General features: G+C 39.1%; 1 long non-coding RNA gene across 1 annotated transcript in view; it reads left to right on the top strand.

The window, feature by feature from the left end:
- Positions 1-14,771, top strand: part of LOC309636896 — a 47,784-nt gene extending 33,013 nt beyond the window's left edge. Inside the window, exon 3 of the long non-coding RNA XR_014250286.1 lies at positions 6,127-14,771. This is a non-coding gene — a long non-coding RNA (uncharacterized lncRNA). The remainder of the gene's footprint in view (positions 1-6,126) is intronic.
- The last annotated feature ends 1,881 nt before the right edge of the window (positions 14,772-16,652 follow it).

The raw sequence follows: 16,652 nt of genomic DNA, 5'->3' as shown, positions 1-16,652 counted from the left end.
GAGAACATATTAAGAACGAAAGAGAGGCTATCACAACATATCCTATAAACATTAAGAGGATAATAATATTATGACCTTGATGCCAATAAATTTGATAAGTTAGATGAAATGCATAAATTACTCAAAAGATACAAACTTCCATAGATTACTTAAGAAGAAATGGATAATCTGTATAGGGGTATATCTATTAAGGAATCGGAATTCATTGTTAAAAACCTTTCCCAAAGAAACTCTAAGATCAGATGGTTTTATTGGTAAAATCTCCTAAACTCCTAAGGAAGAAATAAAACCAATTATTCATAAACACTTTCAAAAAATAGAAGAGAAATGATCATGTCTGAAGTCATTTATTAAGGTCAGAATTACCCTGATAACCAAAACCAGAAAAATATTATAAGAAAAGAAAATTACAGACCAAGGCAACATAAAATCCTCAGGAAAATTTTAGCAAATCAAATCCAGAATATATAAAAAGATAATACATTATGATCAAATTGTGTTTATCCCAGGTATGTAAGGTTGGCTCAACATTCTTTTTTAAAAATCAATGAATCAGTCAATTAATAACCTGAAAATGAAAAACCATGTGATCATACCAATAGACGTAGAAAAATGATTTAATAAAATCATTTTTAAAAAGCTCAGCAAACTAAGAATAGAAGGAAATTTCCTCAGCTTGATAAAAGGTATCTACTAAATACTCTCAGACAACTTAATTCTGAATGACTAAGAGTTTCTGTAAAATTGGTTTCATTTCTTCCTTAAATGTTAGGTAAATTTCAACAGCAAAACCAAATAAGCACAGAGGGTTTTTGTGTGTGTAGAAAGATTTTTAATAATTATTTCAAAAAATTTAATAGATATAGGAATATGGCAAAAATATTTACTCTCACTTCTTCTAGCTAACATTTTACTGGAGGTCCAAAACAGTGAAAAAGATATAAATGGTATGCAGATTGGAAAGAAAGAAAGCTATCTTTATTTGCAGACAACATAATTATGTGTGTAAAAAATCCCAAAGAATCTACCAAAAAACCAGTAAGACTAACAACTGAGTTTAATAAGGTCATAAGATGCAAGGTCAACATATAAAAATCAATTTTATTTTTATGTACTAGCAAAAACAAATGAAAATTGAAATTAAAGCATGTTACCATATATGGTAACATCAAAAAGCATGAAATATTTAGAGATATGTCAAACAAAATACATGCAAAATTTGTATGCTGCAAATTACAAAACATTTCTGAGAAAAATTAAACACAATCTCAAATAAAGGCAGAGCTGTACCAAGTTCATGGATCAGAAGATTTATTATTATTACAATATCAGTTCCTTTTAATTTGACCTATAGATTCAATGTAATCCCAATCAGAATCCCAGGAGGCTATTTTTTATACAAAATGACAATCTGATTCTAAATTGTATAATAAGTAGTAAAGGATCTAAAATTACTGAAACAATTTTAGAATAAAAAACCAAATTGGAGGACTCACATTACCTAATTTCAAGACTTACTATTAAGCTATAGTAATTAAAATAATTTCTTCTGGGCATAAAGATAAACACATGGAAAAAAGAACAGAAATAGACATATATCTATGGAAAATTAATTTTTGACAAAGATGCCAAAGTAATTTGTGAGGAAAGAATAACCTTTTCAGTCAATGGTGCAGAAACTATTGGACCTCCATATGCAGAAACATTGAATTTCTACTCTTATTTTATCATTTACAAAAAATTAATTTTGAGTGGATCAGAGACATAAATATCAGAGTTATAATGATAAAAATTTTAGAAGAAAATGTAAGAGATTTTTGTGATGCTGAGTTACACAAAGATTTCTTAGATATGACACAAAAAACAAAAACTATTAAAAAATTGATAAATTTTTTATAATCAAAATTTAAAGTTTCTGGCTTCCCTGGTGGCACAATGGTTAAGAATCCACCTGCCAATGCAGGGGACATGGGTTCGAGCCCTGGTCCGGGGAGATCCCACATGCCACAGAGCAACAAAGCCCATGCACCACAACTACTGAGCCTGAACTCTAGAACCCCGAGCCACAACTACTGAGCCCGTGCATCTAGAGCCTGTGCTCTGCAACAAGGGAAGCCACTGAAATGAGAAGCCCACGCACCACAACGAAGAGTAACCCCTGCTCACTGCAACTAGAGAAAGCCCGCGTACAGCAACGAAGACCCAACGCAGCCAAAAATAAATAAATAAAATAAATAAATTTATAAAAAGAAAAAATTAAAAGTTTTTCTCTTTGAAAGAGAATGCTAATAAATATGCAAGCCATTGACAGGAAGGAATATTTGCAAAGACCTGCAAATGTAAATGTTTGTGTAGGCTTTCTTCATAATTGCCCCAAACAGGAAACAATCCAAATGTCTATTTACTGGTTAATGGATAAACAAATTTTGGTACATCTGCACACTTGAACCCTACTCAGCAATGTAAAGGAACAAGCTAATGATACATGCAGCAAAACAGATAAATCTCAAAAGCATTGTGCAAAGAGAAACACACTGTACACATAAGGTTGTAGGACTGTAGGAATCCATTTATATGACGTTCTGGAAAAGGCAAAAATATAGGGACAAATATCAGAACAGTGGTCACTAAGGGTGAGGATGGGGAGAAGGGGTTGAATGTGAAGGGGCACAAAAGACCTTTTGAAGTAATGGATATGTTATGTATTTTAGATTGTGATGGTGGCTACATGACTATTTACATTTGTCAAAACTCATGGAAATGTGTACTTTAAAGGGTGAATTTTACAGTATGTAAATTATATTTCAATATACCTGAGCAAAGGAAAAATAAAGAGAATGGTAAGAGAGGAATTGTAGACATCAAAAAAAGAGACAAGTCTCTCAAGGAGTTTTGCTGAAAATGAGAGCATGAAATGGGACATTTGCTGGCAGGGGAAGTAAAATCACTGTGAAGTGAAGCTTTTAAATTTTATCTTGCAACTATTTTTTGATGATGGAAGCAAGAGCAGTGAGTTTGTTCATTGATGAGAATAGTCCAATAATGAGAGGAGAGAATTAATGGAACAGTGTCCCTGAATTTGTGCACACAGTTGGAGGTACTGCTTCAGAATGGAGCATGGATGATATTCTTTATAACAGGAGGGAGGGCACAATATATGGGTCTAGATGCCAGTAGCTGGTAGATGCTGCGGTGGGCATCTGGATATTTTCTTCTGATTGCTTTTGTTTTCTCCATGAAGTAGAAAGCAAGGTCAACAGCTGAGAGAGTTTTCACTCTTAATGACTACTAGCTCACCTGAACCCAGCTACTTCTCCTCATCTTGACTAGGCTACAAGCAGGAATGGACCATGTCTTGCATTTGGCTGTATCACCAAATGACACTCCAAGTGCAGCCAATAGACCAGGTAATTGGACCACACAGTGCCAAGCAATTCCACTTTTCTGTTGTTCAGTTTTTTAACTGAACTGACCAGAAACTTTGGGGCCAGATATTCCCAGCTGGAGTTTATCTCCAGCTTCAATTTTGTAGCTCTTGTCTTTCTTTCTTCCCTGTTCTTTATTTGGGTATCATTTGTTCAACTAAATGAGGCATGGACTATCAACAGAAGTTCAGCCCATATCTTTTGAACCTACCTATCCTGTATCCTGTCTCTCTAGATGGCATTTATTACACTAATGCCTTTCTCAGTACCTCAATATCTAAATTAAACTTGATTTCCCTCTGCCCTAAAAACCTGTTTTTTCTCTTTATCCAGTATCCCCACCTCAGTAAGTGCCACAATCATTGGAATTTTCTTTGTTTCCTCCCTTTATCTCCACCCCCTGTTGCTTCCATCTTCAGGCTGTCAGGAAGTCCTCTTTGTCCTTTCTTCAAGACATCTCAAGGGACTGACTCCTTTTCATCTCTATTTCCCATTACCTTAATCAAGACCATGACCACCATCTTTTACTTGGATTACTGCAATTGTTTCCTTAATTATCTCTCTGCTTAAGCTCCCTGCATGCATGGAATCTATTATTCATCATGGCATACAAAATTCTATCTGACCTGAATCTTGCCTATTTCTCAAACCTCATGTCATACACTCTCCCCTTGCTTACTCTTGTCTGGCTGCACTGACCTCCTTTCATTTCTTTGAACATCACACACCCTTTCTGCTCATTCTGGCTCCGAGTATTTTCTCTGGTCCTTTGTGTGGAATGCTTCTCCATATGCTCCTTAGATGGCTGGCTCTTTCTCATCTTTTAAGATCCCTGCATAGTTGCCACCTCCACAGAAACGTCTTCCCTGGCTACTTCATTTAAAAGGCATTCCTTAACCCAGTTCTCACTGTGTTTATAATAGTCTAATCTCTTTTGTTTTGCTCCTGTTCCTACAATCTTTTTTAGTTTATTTCTCCACTAGACTGAATATACAAATGGACAATAGCCACACCATCATAAAAATAGAACTTGGACTCACAACCTGCAGCAACCAACCCCCTTATCTACAATAAACAACCCAGGAAACCAGCCTGCTTTAAGTCAGACTTGCAGGAAGCCGGATTGCTACTTCCAATGACAATCCAGGGAGCTGAACAATATTTCTGTGACAATGGGCCCCAAATGCTGATTGATTAATAACTGACCGCTTCTCTAATTTTTTTTTTTTTTTTTTTTTTGGCTGTATTGGCTCTTCGTTGCTGCACACAGGCTTTCTCTAGTTGCGGCAAGCGGGGGCTACTCTTCGTTGCAGAGTGCGGGCTTCTTATTGTGGTGGCTTCTCTTGTTGCTGAGCACAGGCTCTAGGAGCATGGGCTTCAGTAGCTGCAGCACGCAGGCTCAGTAGTTGTGGCTCGCGGGCTCTAGAGTGCAGGCTCAGTAGTGTGGCGCACAGCCTTAGTTGCTCTGCGACATGTGGGGTCTTCCAGGACCGGGGCTTGAACCTGTGTCCCCTGCATTGGCAGGCGGATTCTTAACCACTGTGCCACCAGGGAAGTCCCAGCTTCTCTAATTTTCAAGTCCCTTCTAACTTAGGACTAATCAAAGGAAGCCAAATATGCACCCCTAACCAATTATATAGGATGCCCTGCTTCTAGTTTGTGGGCCTATAGCTTCCCCATGCTAACAACCTCCAATCAGGCCATACATGAAGTCTTCCTTTCTTTCCACTCTAAAGCTTTCCCACTTCCCTACCGGCCTTTGAGTTTCTGCCAAAATGCGGCTGACTCCCTTGCTCTAGCAAGCTCAGGATAAATAGCCTTTACTTTTTTCATTTGGTTGATCTTTGTTTATTTCCATAAGACTATAAAGAGAAATGGACCATGCCTTGCTTACGATTGTATCACCAAGGCAACAAATAAGTGAATGAATGAATGGAAAACTAATATCATTAGTTGGGTAGTTAATCTTTCCCCATTCTGGCTTCAAACTTATTCCTTGCTATAGACACTCTTCTCAACCAAATCACATACTTTCTTTTCTATAATACAACTGAAGTTTCTTCTTCTCCATGAAACCTTTTTTTGATTACCTGAGCCCTTACTTACTCTCCCTTCTCTGAATTCATACAGCACACACCACCCCATTTGGTTTTTAATTTCTTTCAGTTCATAAGGGGTCCACTCTTCTGGGATTGATAGCTGAATATTTTGGTACCATTCATGATGTCTAGCACAAGCTATGATACAAAAAATAATGATAATAACAACAGATTACTCTTGTAACAATGCTGAGGAAGATAGACTGCTACTATTCTCATTTTACATATGAGGAAACTGAGGCACAGAGAGACCAATTCTCTTGCCTAAAGTAATAAATTAGTAAAAAGGAGAGCTAAGGTTTGAATTCAGTTCTGCCTGACTTATATTGTATATATGTCAAGCTACAGACTATATGAACTACTTTTCATATACTGTGCACATATTAGGTCCTCAATAAATGTTTCTGAAATTAATGAAATAACCAAATTCAAAAGTTTCATAAACAAAATGGAAAAGCGAACAGAACTCTTCAGGATGGTTCCAAAAGGTTCAGTGGAGCAAGGGACATGGTGACTAGATGAGATAAAGTACTGACCCTAAATTCTGCATTCTAACCCTAAGCCTCCTGCTGTGATTCTAAGGCAAGTCCTTTCTTCTCCAGGTTTCTTCACCCATCTCATGCTATGTTGGTACTTCCACCTGCCTTGAGGCTGTTTCCCGAGATGGAATCAAACAGTGGCTTTAGGATATTTGGTGATAGCATTAACAGTTCTCTCCTTGGTGAGCATATTAAAATCAATTCAACTATCCTTTCTGAGGAATGGAGCTGGGTGCTAAGGAGAATGCCATCACCAAGCAGGCTCTGCGCATGCCCTCTAACAGTTTGTGATAAGGAAACATGGAATTCAGTTCAATGAAGACACAGAAAGGAAACATGGAATTCAATTCAATGAAGACACAGACCTTCCCCCACCTGCTGCATCAAAGTTGGAATTAATCACTATTTCATGTGATATAGATTCCTATATAATTTTGAATGTACATTGAGTAAAAGGATTGGAAAGATCTTTTTGGCTGGCTAAACATGAGGTGTTCTAATACTATTGTACTTGCAAAGTTGTCAAGAACTTATTTCAGAGAAGATTTGAAAGCATTTGCAAAGTCGTGTTGTATTAAGCAGATATAAATGTAGTCTTTGTTTAGGAACGTTTCTTTGAAGGGGTCTGGGTAACATCATATCTGTCCTGGAAGCATGGAAAATTGTGATATGTGGTACCTATAATCAATGGAATCTGTGAGATTACCAAAGCACCTGGTACAAGGAAATTCCCCAGGGTCAGCCAACTGCAGACAATGCCCCTCACTCTCTCAGCCTTAATGTGTCAGCAGCAAGCCTTGCTTTATGTGACATTCTGAAGGAAATGGGTGAATGTGTCATCATTGAATCACTGAGAACTATAGCCTCAGCATGATCTCAACTATGAAAATACAGGTAAATATATAACATACATAACCTATACAGGTATTTGCATGCATTCACACCAAATTGTTAAGGTAAAAACCCCCAGTATTCTGACACATGTAATTCATATATATATAAAGAATATATTCTTTTTCAAATTCTTTTCCATTATAGGTTATTATAATATATTGAATATAGTTCCCTGTTCTATACAGTAAATCCTTATTGTTTATCTATTGTGTATATAGTGGTAGGTATCTATTAATCCCATACTGGGTACATGTAGTTTTAGTTTTCCTTATTCAGACTTTTCTGTATTTTTTGAATTTTCTATAATGAGCACGAATTACTTTTAACATTAGAAAAAAAATTGTTTACTATATTTAAATGTATTGTCACAGAAAGGGCAATTTCCTTCTAGGAGTAGCTCCTGAGAAATATTCTCTTACTCATAAAGTTTTAAAAACTGGTAGATTAAATATACTGGGTGTGTAAGAGACACCCAATATATTTGTTTCCTTTAATACCTGACCAACAGCTCCTAGTTTAAGGCATGTTGAAAAGCTGACAGTAGTTATTTATTAAAAAGGAGTAGAAAGTTACCACTTATGATTGGAAAATGTTGTCACAGAGTTTTGCAGCGCAGAACAATCCCTCCTATGTGTCTATTGCTTTCTCTGTACCTGTGTATGGTTGACACTCTCACTCTCTGTCTCTGTCTCTCTTTCTGTCTCTGTCTCTGTTTCTCTCTCTCTCTCTTTCTGTCTCTCTTGCAGCCCTGCAGTTGGAGGTAAGGAGGAGCCAGGAAGGACCTGAAACTCCTCTGCACACATTTCAGTAATAGTCCATGTGGGAGAGCAGACACAGGGCTGATTGCTTAAATAAAAGTACCCTACCCAGAAGCTGTTAGAAACTGTCAGATCTTGAGGGGATATCACTGGGAAGGGCTTTTGATACTAAGCTGGCCTGAAGTCCCAAAGTTTTATCCCATTGTTATTACATACCAAAAGATGTGTTAGCAAAAAGAATTTTAATCAATGTCTGGTATAAGGTCAGGATTAGCCTAAGTGACAGTTACTGATGGTAAAAGGCAGCAAGAAAAACACCAGTTATAATTAAAATAGTCATTGAAACTTAGATTTTTAAAATAAACTTAGAAACTATCCAGCCCAAATCTTTTATTTACAGATGAATAAAGGTCAAAGAAAGCCCAAACAAATTATATTTTAGCTGAAGTTACACACTGATTTTTGCAGAGCTGGCTCTGTACTGAGATTTTGAATATTCTGGTCTTTTAGCTATTTAGCACTGCCTCCTATTCTCAAGTTAATATTTCTTATAAAAAGGTTGGCATCACAAGTATAATTGTTAATGATTTTTCTGTTGACATTTATTTAAAGCCAATAATTTGCTGTTTTAATTTTAAAAGTATATAATCTGTGGGAGAAAATACACAATGGAAAATAATTGGTTATAATCTGAATTTCACTTAATGAATATTCCCTGTATTGTTTAGATCATAAGACCCCCCCAAGGACCAAGGTACTCAATGTCATCTAAGAGCAGAACAATCAATTTATCAAGTTTTGTTTCTATTGATTCATGAATAACCCACTTGAAATTCAAATTTACAAACTGTTAACGTCATCTTCACAAACACGTTTGACACTGGAGTTTAGAGTTTGGGAAAAAGAGTGACTGTTTTATCTGGCAGGAGATTAAGTGAGTTGCAGAGAAGAGATTTGTTGTTTTCTTTGGCAGAAATTAAGAGAGAGAGTCCTTTTCCAGGGTTCAATGGCAATGAATGGAATTATTTCCTAAGCTTTAGGGCCTCATCTGAGGTAAAGTCTGAGTTCTCAAAGTTTTACTTTGCTGAGCTTAATACTGATATAACTGTCCATTGGGCAAACTGGGGAAAGAAATGGAGCAGCAGAGTGTGTGTGTGTGTGTGTGTGTGTGTGTGTGTGTGTGTGTGTGTGTGTGTGTGTATTGTAGGGGTAGGGGTATGGGTAGTGGCTTCAGTTTCATTGCCTTCTCCTTTCAGCCACACCTCTTTTCTTTGGCATTACTGTGGTCACATGCCAAACCAGGTTTGGCAATTTTTCTTTTATTTTTTTTTGGTGGAGTGGGAACAGAAAAAGTCATTTCCTGTTGGTTTGGCTCTGAAAACAGTCCTGGTAGAAGCTTGGTACAGTTCTTAGAATCCTGGGCTCCAAAATACCTACTTAACACCTTCGCCATGCTCTTGTGGTTACTGATTATGTTTGGAAGAGTGAAGCAGGGGAGGAAGAAGAACCTGATGGGAGTAGCCTTGGCTACCTGGCTAGTCTCACACCTCTTGGTCAGAGAAAGTGCCCATGTCCTCTGGCACCCAGTGGTATGTTGGGTTGCCAATGTTAAAAAATGCCTTCACCTTTCTAGTTGTTTGGACTCAAGGGTATTCCCAGAACATCTTATGATGAGGAAAATAAAAATAGTCACCATTGTAACCAGTATAGGAAAAAAAAATCTCCTTCCTTACCAACGAATGAGAAGTTTATGTGCAGTTTTCCTAGCTTTAGAGTACTTTCCATATTTCTCTTCCTAGCTACTAGAGCACAGAAGTCTAATTCTGTCAGTAATATATGAAGTTAAACCCCATAGTGGGGGTTTCCAGGGGACTAGGACATTCTTAGAAATCAAATCCAAGAATCATAGAATATTAGTCTTGAGAGGGACCCAGCAGCTGATTAACTCTAATGGGAAAAAACCAAACTGAGGCTGCTGAAGGTCAATGGCCCACTTAAGGTCACGTGATTTTTTAAGGCAAACCAAGACTTCAGCTGAACTCTCCACACTTCTGGTTTGGTGCTCTAATAACCACAACGTATAGTTTTGGGAAAAATACTAATACCATTTATGTGAAAACTCAGATATTTTGCTGACACTTCCGGGTTGACCAGAACCCTGTACTGCTGCCCTGACTTGTTTGTTAGTCAATAACCTGGAAGCATAGATGCAGATCAGGGCAAGTCAGGTGAACCAGTTTAACCTGAAGATATTAAAAAATCATTCTGCAGAAGTAGAGAAAAATCAAATGATTAAGCCTCCACCACAAGTTCTAACACATCGTGCTTATCTGTGTTTCCCCTTGTTGAAATGTTCTATCATCTAAGACAGGTCTCTCTTGGTTGGAGAGCTAATCAGAGCCCGTTGAGCAGTTAGCTGTTAGGAGGAGCTCATGTGGTCAACGTCTTAGGAGCTGGGTAATGAATACCACGGAAACCTCTCCCAGCAGGCATCTCAAGAGATTATGTGTGGATAAATGCTTTGTGGGAAATTGTTGTTCTCTCTCAGTCTCCTAATGTGCTGGTGCAAGTGTAGACAGGGAGCAGATCTTTGGTTGCAGTGTCCCTAGCAGCTGGCATAGCAGGCTTGCAATAAACTTGTTGAAGGAGTGAATAAACCACTGATTTCACCACACTATACACATATACCAGTCAGGCAAAGAACAGTAGAGGTGAGGGGACAGAGCAATTTTAAAGGAAGATGATCTCTTTTGATCCAGAATGAAGATACACTGAAAAGGGCTACTTATGGAATAAGCACTGGTTCTAGCCCCTCGTTTAGAAATTCAAGTGGGCATTTCTCCAAACCATTCCTTAGATTTCATTGATGATCCCTCTGAGCCTTGGTATCTTCATCTGAGAAGTGAGATTGATACAGCACCTACATCCTGGGGTTGCTGTAAGTGAGGGAACCTATATAAACCATTAAGAATGTCTTGGGTTTGTAGTAAATACTAACTAAACATTATTATATAAACTTTCTGTCCTAGGAGACTTGCATATAAAATAGTGAAAGGAATAGTTCCTACCTCATAGTTTTAATGTACAGATGAAGTACTGATAACAGAAGCTAATATCTGAGTGCCTCCTATAGACTAAACATTATTCAAGGCACTTTGCATTAATTATTAATCCATTATAAACAACCTGATGAATCAGATACCTTATTATCTCCATACTGCAGATTAGAAAATTGAGGTTCAGATGGGATAAGCACCTGCTCACATGCAGCTAGTAAATAGTGGAGCCAGGATTGGAACCCAAGTAATTAATTCAAGAACATCAACCATAGGGCTATGCTGCTTCTCACAAATACAGGTAAAGGATTTAGCACAGTGTCTGGTATGTATTACATGCTGATTTATTATATATCAATAAATGTTGCTGAATAAACGCTGATGGATATAGCTTTTTATCGTACTTGGTTAGCTGAATGAATTATGTGCTTATTTACATTTTTAATTGTGACTATGGTAGCATTAGGAAATACTATAGCCATTGTCTCTAGATTTGGAGAGAAAAGCACTAGCTTTGCAAAAACTCTTACTCTTGATGATCACAGTGGCATCACATCACACACGATTTAACCCATAGGAATTCAACTACTCATGCTTGGCAAAAATATTAAAATACTGTGTGACATTGTAAAAGCAAATTTTGCATACATAATTTTTATTATGTACTGTAAGTTGCTGAATGCATTATACATTTATACATAAATATTAAGGTATAGAGTTGTAAGCACAAAACCAAGTACACAGTACTTTGGGGAGACTCGAAAGTATTTTCAAGGGGAATTTTGAATACCTGTGAGTTTCACCTTACATACTACCTTTGGAACCTGACTTCTGTGCAAGGTGAGGGTGCCCTTGCTCCACACAGCATGATATTGGTCATGAGTAGAAGTGAATGGAGAGTGAGGAGACCGGTAGCAACTCTTCCCACTATTAATAATAGCAAGTCATTGATAATATTTAGTTCCCTCTGTGTACCAGGAGCCATGTTAAGCAGTCAACATGGATAATCTCATTTAATGTTCATAAAAATCCTATAAAGTAGATATAAGAGAGATCATCCTTCTCTTACAGATGAGGAGAGTGAGGCACAGAGGTAATGAATGGTACCATTATGGAAAGCCTATTACACAGCAGGTACATACCTTATCTCTAATTTTCATCATAACCCTGCAAGGTAGGTAATTATTCTCCTTTTATAGGCAAGAAAATATAGGCTCACGGGGTTAGGTAACTTGCCCAAGGTCACATAGCTGGTAAGTGACTGAGGGAGGATTGGAGCCCAAATTTTGTGCTCATTGCACCACACAGCCCTCTTTAGGGAGGAAGCAGGTCTCTGCAAGAAGATGCATTTTCAACTGCTTTCAGTTATCCAGTGAGCATAGTGAGACACTGGCTTTACCAGCGATAAGGATGATAGTTTCATCTCCCTCTGTTTGTCTCCTTGCCTATATTTTAGTTGGTGCCACATGGGATTTTATGAAGATTGTCATAAAAGTTTGTAAACTGTTTTGACCTCTTTGAAAACAAGACACAAAGTAAACTCCTAGCTGACCATGGCTTTGACCCTAATGCAAGACATCCTTTATTTGCCTGAAGTTTTGGAAATTACTACACAATGAGGAGGTGGCTTCTTTCATGCTATTCTTCTAGGTAAACTTGCTTTCTACTCAAAAAACCCTGAGGTAGACAGAGAAATGGGAAATAGTCTTTTCTTTCTCTATAGAAGGCTCTACCAACTGGTTGCAAAAGCCAGAACGTGAGTCCTTCTTTTTTCTATCCCTTTTGCCCTGTTCATCAATAAAAGTCCTCTACCTCTAGACCATTCACATCCTTCCACTTAGTGTCATCCTGTAATTCAAGACATCATCATGTCTTACCTGGAGGGTGACTTAAATTTTCCTGGTTTGTCTGAGACTTTTCAGGTTTTAGTGCTGCAAGTTCCACCCCCAGGGAATCCCTCAGTTGCAGGCAAACCAGGATGTTTGACTTCTCAACTGACCTGGTCTTCTCTAGGAGTCTCCTAACAGGTCTCCCACTTCCCCTGTTTGCTTGTCTTTAATTCTCTCTCCATCCAGTAGCCCACAGAAATCCCTTGACATCATATGTTACTGTGTCATCCTTTCTACTTAAAATCCTACCTTCTGAAGAAAATTCAAACTCCTTACCTTGGATTACAAGGCACTGCATGACTTGGCCCTTTGCTATTTCTCCAACCTCCTCCTCCTTCACTGTGATGCCGTTGTCAGTTCCTGCCAAGCCCTCCTCCTCCCCAACACCTTTGCCCCTGCTCTTTCCTTTGTCTGGAATGTCCTTTCTCTGACTCTTTGTGTGTCCACAATTTGTCATCATGTAGATGTGTGATGATTTGATTAATGTCTTCCTCTGAGAATGAAAGCTCCTGACTCCCCAGTTCATCGCTTAATCCCCAGTACCTAGCACTGGGGCTGGCACCTAATAAAGTCATGTGAAATATTCACAGAATGAATTAATGAATGAGCAAAAGAATAGATGAATGAATATAGGTTTGTTAGCAGCATGTGCTACTGAGAGTCCAGGATCTGAAAGGCCAGGGTTGCCAGGACACAGTGAGGCTGGAGACAGAGGCCAGAGCATGAAGAGCTTCACGGTCATGTCAAGGAGTTGGGACATTGTCCCAAGTACAGTGGGGGAGCTTCTGAGAGGTTTTGAGCCAGGCAGTGACATAACCCCCTATACATATTGAAAAACTGAGGGTTGGAGAGGTGAGTAGGGGGCCACTCAACGAAAAAGCCCTTTAACCCTGGGCAGCTGCAGGAATTAGGGTGTGTGTTTGCAATGAGGCTTGTAGAGCCAATTCGGTATTATTGTTCCCTTGCTTAATTTTCTGGAAACAATCGGCCAATTATGAATCAAAGGCTTCCATAGCTCTGGCCCATAACTAATTGTGTTTTTAAAATGTGTGTAATCACGAATCAGAGATAATGTAAAGGGCCTAATTGATGTCGAGATTGGCTTCCAATAGGCGCAAGTCACTTGTGCCATTTTTCCAAGGTTGAATTTCATAGTGTATTGCATTGGGCTCACATTCAGGGGAGCCGTGGCCTCTGTCCACTCTGAGTACCTTGTAGCCAGAGTTCATTACATGGATGTGGGTGGAAAAGCAGGCACAGGGGGCGAGCAAGTGTTTCCATCCACAGTAAATATGGAAGAGTTGGAGAGCTGCCGCAGAAATAGCACTGGGCTAGAGATAAAGCAGCATAGCTCATGACACCTGAGTTGGGATCAAATAGCTCAGAATTCTAAGAAATCAATTGAAATTGTTGAAGAGCTGTGCAATCTTGAACAGGTGACACAAGTTCTCTGAAACTTGCTTTCCTTATCTGTAAAAATGAACGGACTGTTCTATGATCTCCTAGTTGTAAGTTATTTTTCCCTCCTTCGCATTATTTTTTTTAATGTGTGTAGTAAGTTACCACTCTTTTTACATAATAACCAGGACACTCAAGGCAGGACACCATCTTCCTTCCTTTCCGTTTTCCATCTTCATTTGCTCATCCCACCAGCATTTCAGAATCACTACATCTCACACTGAAACGACCTACCACTCTCCCTCTGAAACCTGTTCCTTACTTCATTACAGGTACTGCCACTGAAATATCATTTTCAACATTCACCTTTGAAAACTGCCCCCTGCATCCAAGTAGTTTCCAAGATGATTCGAGCCCACCCCTACAATGTCTTTCATCCTCCTGGCTTCTCTCTTTCCACTGCCTTGATCTAAGCCCATTATTTACTTTCAACACTTTATTATGGAAAATCTCAAACACCTACAAAATAAACAGGATAATGTAATGAACATCTATGTAACTGTCACTCAGCTCCTACAATTACCAATATTATGCCATCTTCCATCCCCTAATCAATTATTATTATTATTATTTTACAATTATTTTCTAAGCAAAATTTTTTTTCTAAAGCAAAATTTACACAGCACAAATCTTTGCTGTACAAATTTGTCAAATGGAGATGATGTGGAACATTTTCTACCCCCCAGTTTCTTTGTGTCCCTGCCCAATCTCTCCCCTCCCCCAAAGCAACCACGGTTCTGATTTTCTGATCTTAGATTAGTTTGGCTGTTCTAGAAATTCTTAAAAATGGAATCATACACTCTATACTCATTTGTGTCTGGCTTTTTTCCACTGAGGATAACGTCTGTGAGATTCCTGCATGTTGTTTTGTTCATTTTTAAATATTGATGTCCATTGGATGAATAAGTTTGTTTATCCATTCTACTATTGTGGACATTTATTTGGGTTATTTCTATTTTGGGCCATTGTGAATAAAATTACTATGAATGTTTTTGTACAGTTTTTTTTTTTTAATTAATTAATTTATTTATTTTTGGCTGCGTTGGGTCTTCGTTTCTGTGCGACGGCTTTCTCTAGTTGTGGCAAGCGGGGGCCACTCTTCATCGCGGTGCGCAGGCCGCTCATTATCGCGGCCTCTCTTGTTGTGGAGCACAGGCTCCAGACGCGCAGGCTCAGCAGTTGTGGCTCATGGGCCCAGTTGCTCCGCGGCATGTGGGATCTTCCCAGACCAGGGCTCGAACCCGTGTCCCCTGCATTGGCAGGCAGACTCTCAACCACTGCGCCACCAGGGAAGCCCTGTACAGTTTTTTAATGGACCTATGTTTTCGTTTCTATTTGATACATCCTAGGTGTAAAATTTCTGAGTCTCTACATTAGTTTTTGTCTGGATGGCTGCAAACTTCTTGCTTCCATGCCTGCCACCTGCTGTCAGCTCTCAAATTCAGGCATTAAGCCATATATGCCTTTTCCTAAAGCAGAACTCTCTCCCTGTCAAAAATCTACCCAGGAAGCTCCAGTGGTCCCTCATTGTCTTCAGAGTGAAGTCAAGCCTGCCTGGCCAGGCATTCAAGACTCCCCACAGCTCAATCTCAACTTTCTTTCCCAATGTTTATTTCCTGTGTCTTTCTGATGCTCTCTGGGAGCTGACAACCTAGTCGCCTTGATCTTAGGCTCCTGTAGGATGGTTGCCTAGACAGCACCATCTTACTTAACCTACAGCAATCCCTGCTCTCAGTGGACGGGAACACGCTTGCTGGATGGGTTAGTCAATGCTGCCTTGTGTGGCGCTCATACCTCTAACCGCAGACCCAAGAACATGCCTACGATGTCACTACTGCTTTCTCTCTAGCTTCATAGAAGGTAAGAGATTAAACCAGGTGAAATTTCTCTGGATGCTAAGATTCTGTGATTCTGTGAATTTTACCAAACCCACTGGGTCCAGAAATTCCACATGGTTCATTCCACTGGTCTACCAATGGTAGGGGGCTGAGTGGTATAATGGAAGGAGCTCAGGAATCAGAGTCAGTTGTCCCAAGTTCTAGTCTTCCTTCTACCACTCACTGTGTATTCTTGGGTAGGTCCATCACCTGAGCCTCCATTGCCCCTTTGGAGACACTGGGATGAGGGGTGAGAGGTGACCTTGTTGATCACTAAAATCAAACCTAAAGTCACTAGGTTTGATTTTAACTAGTAAACTAGGTCTGCTGTTTCCTTTTGGTTGGCAGGCCCTTTTGCCCTTTTGTGTTCTCTTCCCTGTGCATTCAGTGCACCCTAAGTACAACCCAACATTACTCCTTGCCCTAAACAATCAATGCCAGCAGCCAGAGCACAGTTGGAACACCTAGGTCCTGCCAGCAAGACATCACCTGATGGTTCTAGGAGTTGGTGTCCAGCAACATATTTGCCTGGAGCGGAGATATCTGCTTGAGAGTGCACTGTTGCTACAGGGCCCTCCACGGAGAATAGAATATCCACCTAGCACACATAGTTACAAAACCGGCAAGAGTCAGACTTCAGTTTTCCACAAGGGAAAT

This window comes from Balaenoptera physalus (assembly GCF_965194825.1).
Source record: "Balaenoptera physalus genome assembly, chromosome: 10".
Taxonomy (NCBI): domain Eukaryota; kingdom Metazoa; phylum Chordata; class Mammalia; order Artiodactyla; family Balaenopteridae; genus Balaenoptera; species Balaenoptera physalus.
Note: the sequence above shows the minus strand (reverse complement) of the source record. Positions and strands in the feature narration are given on the sequence as shown.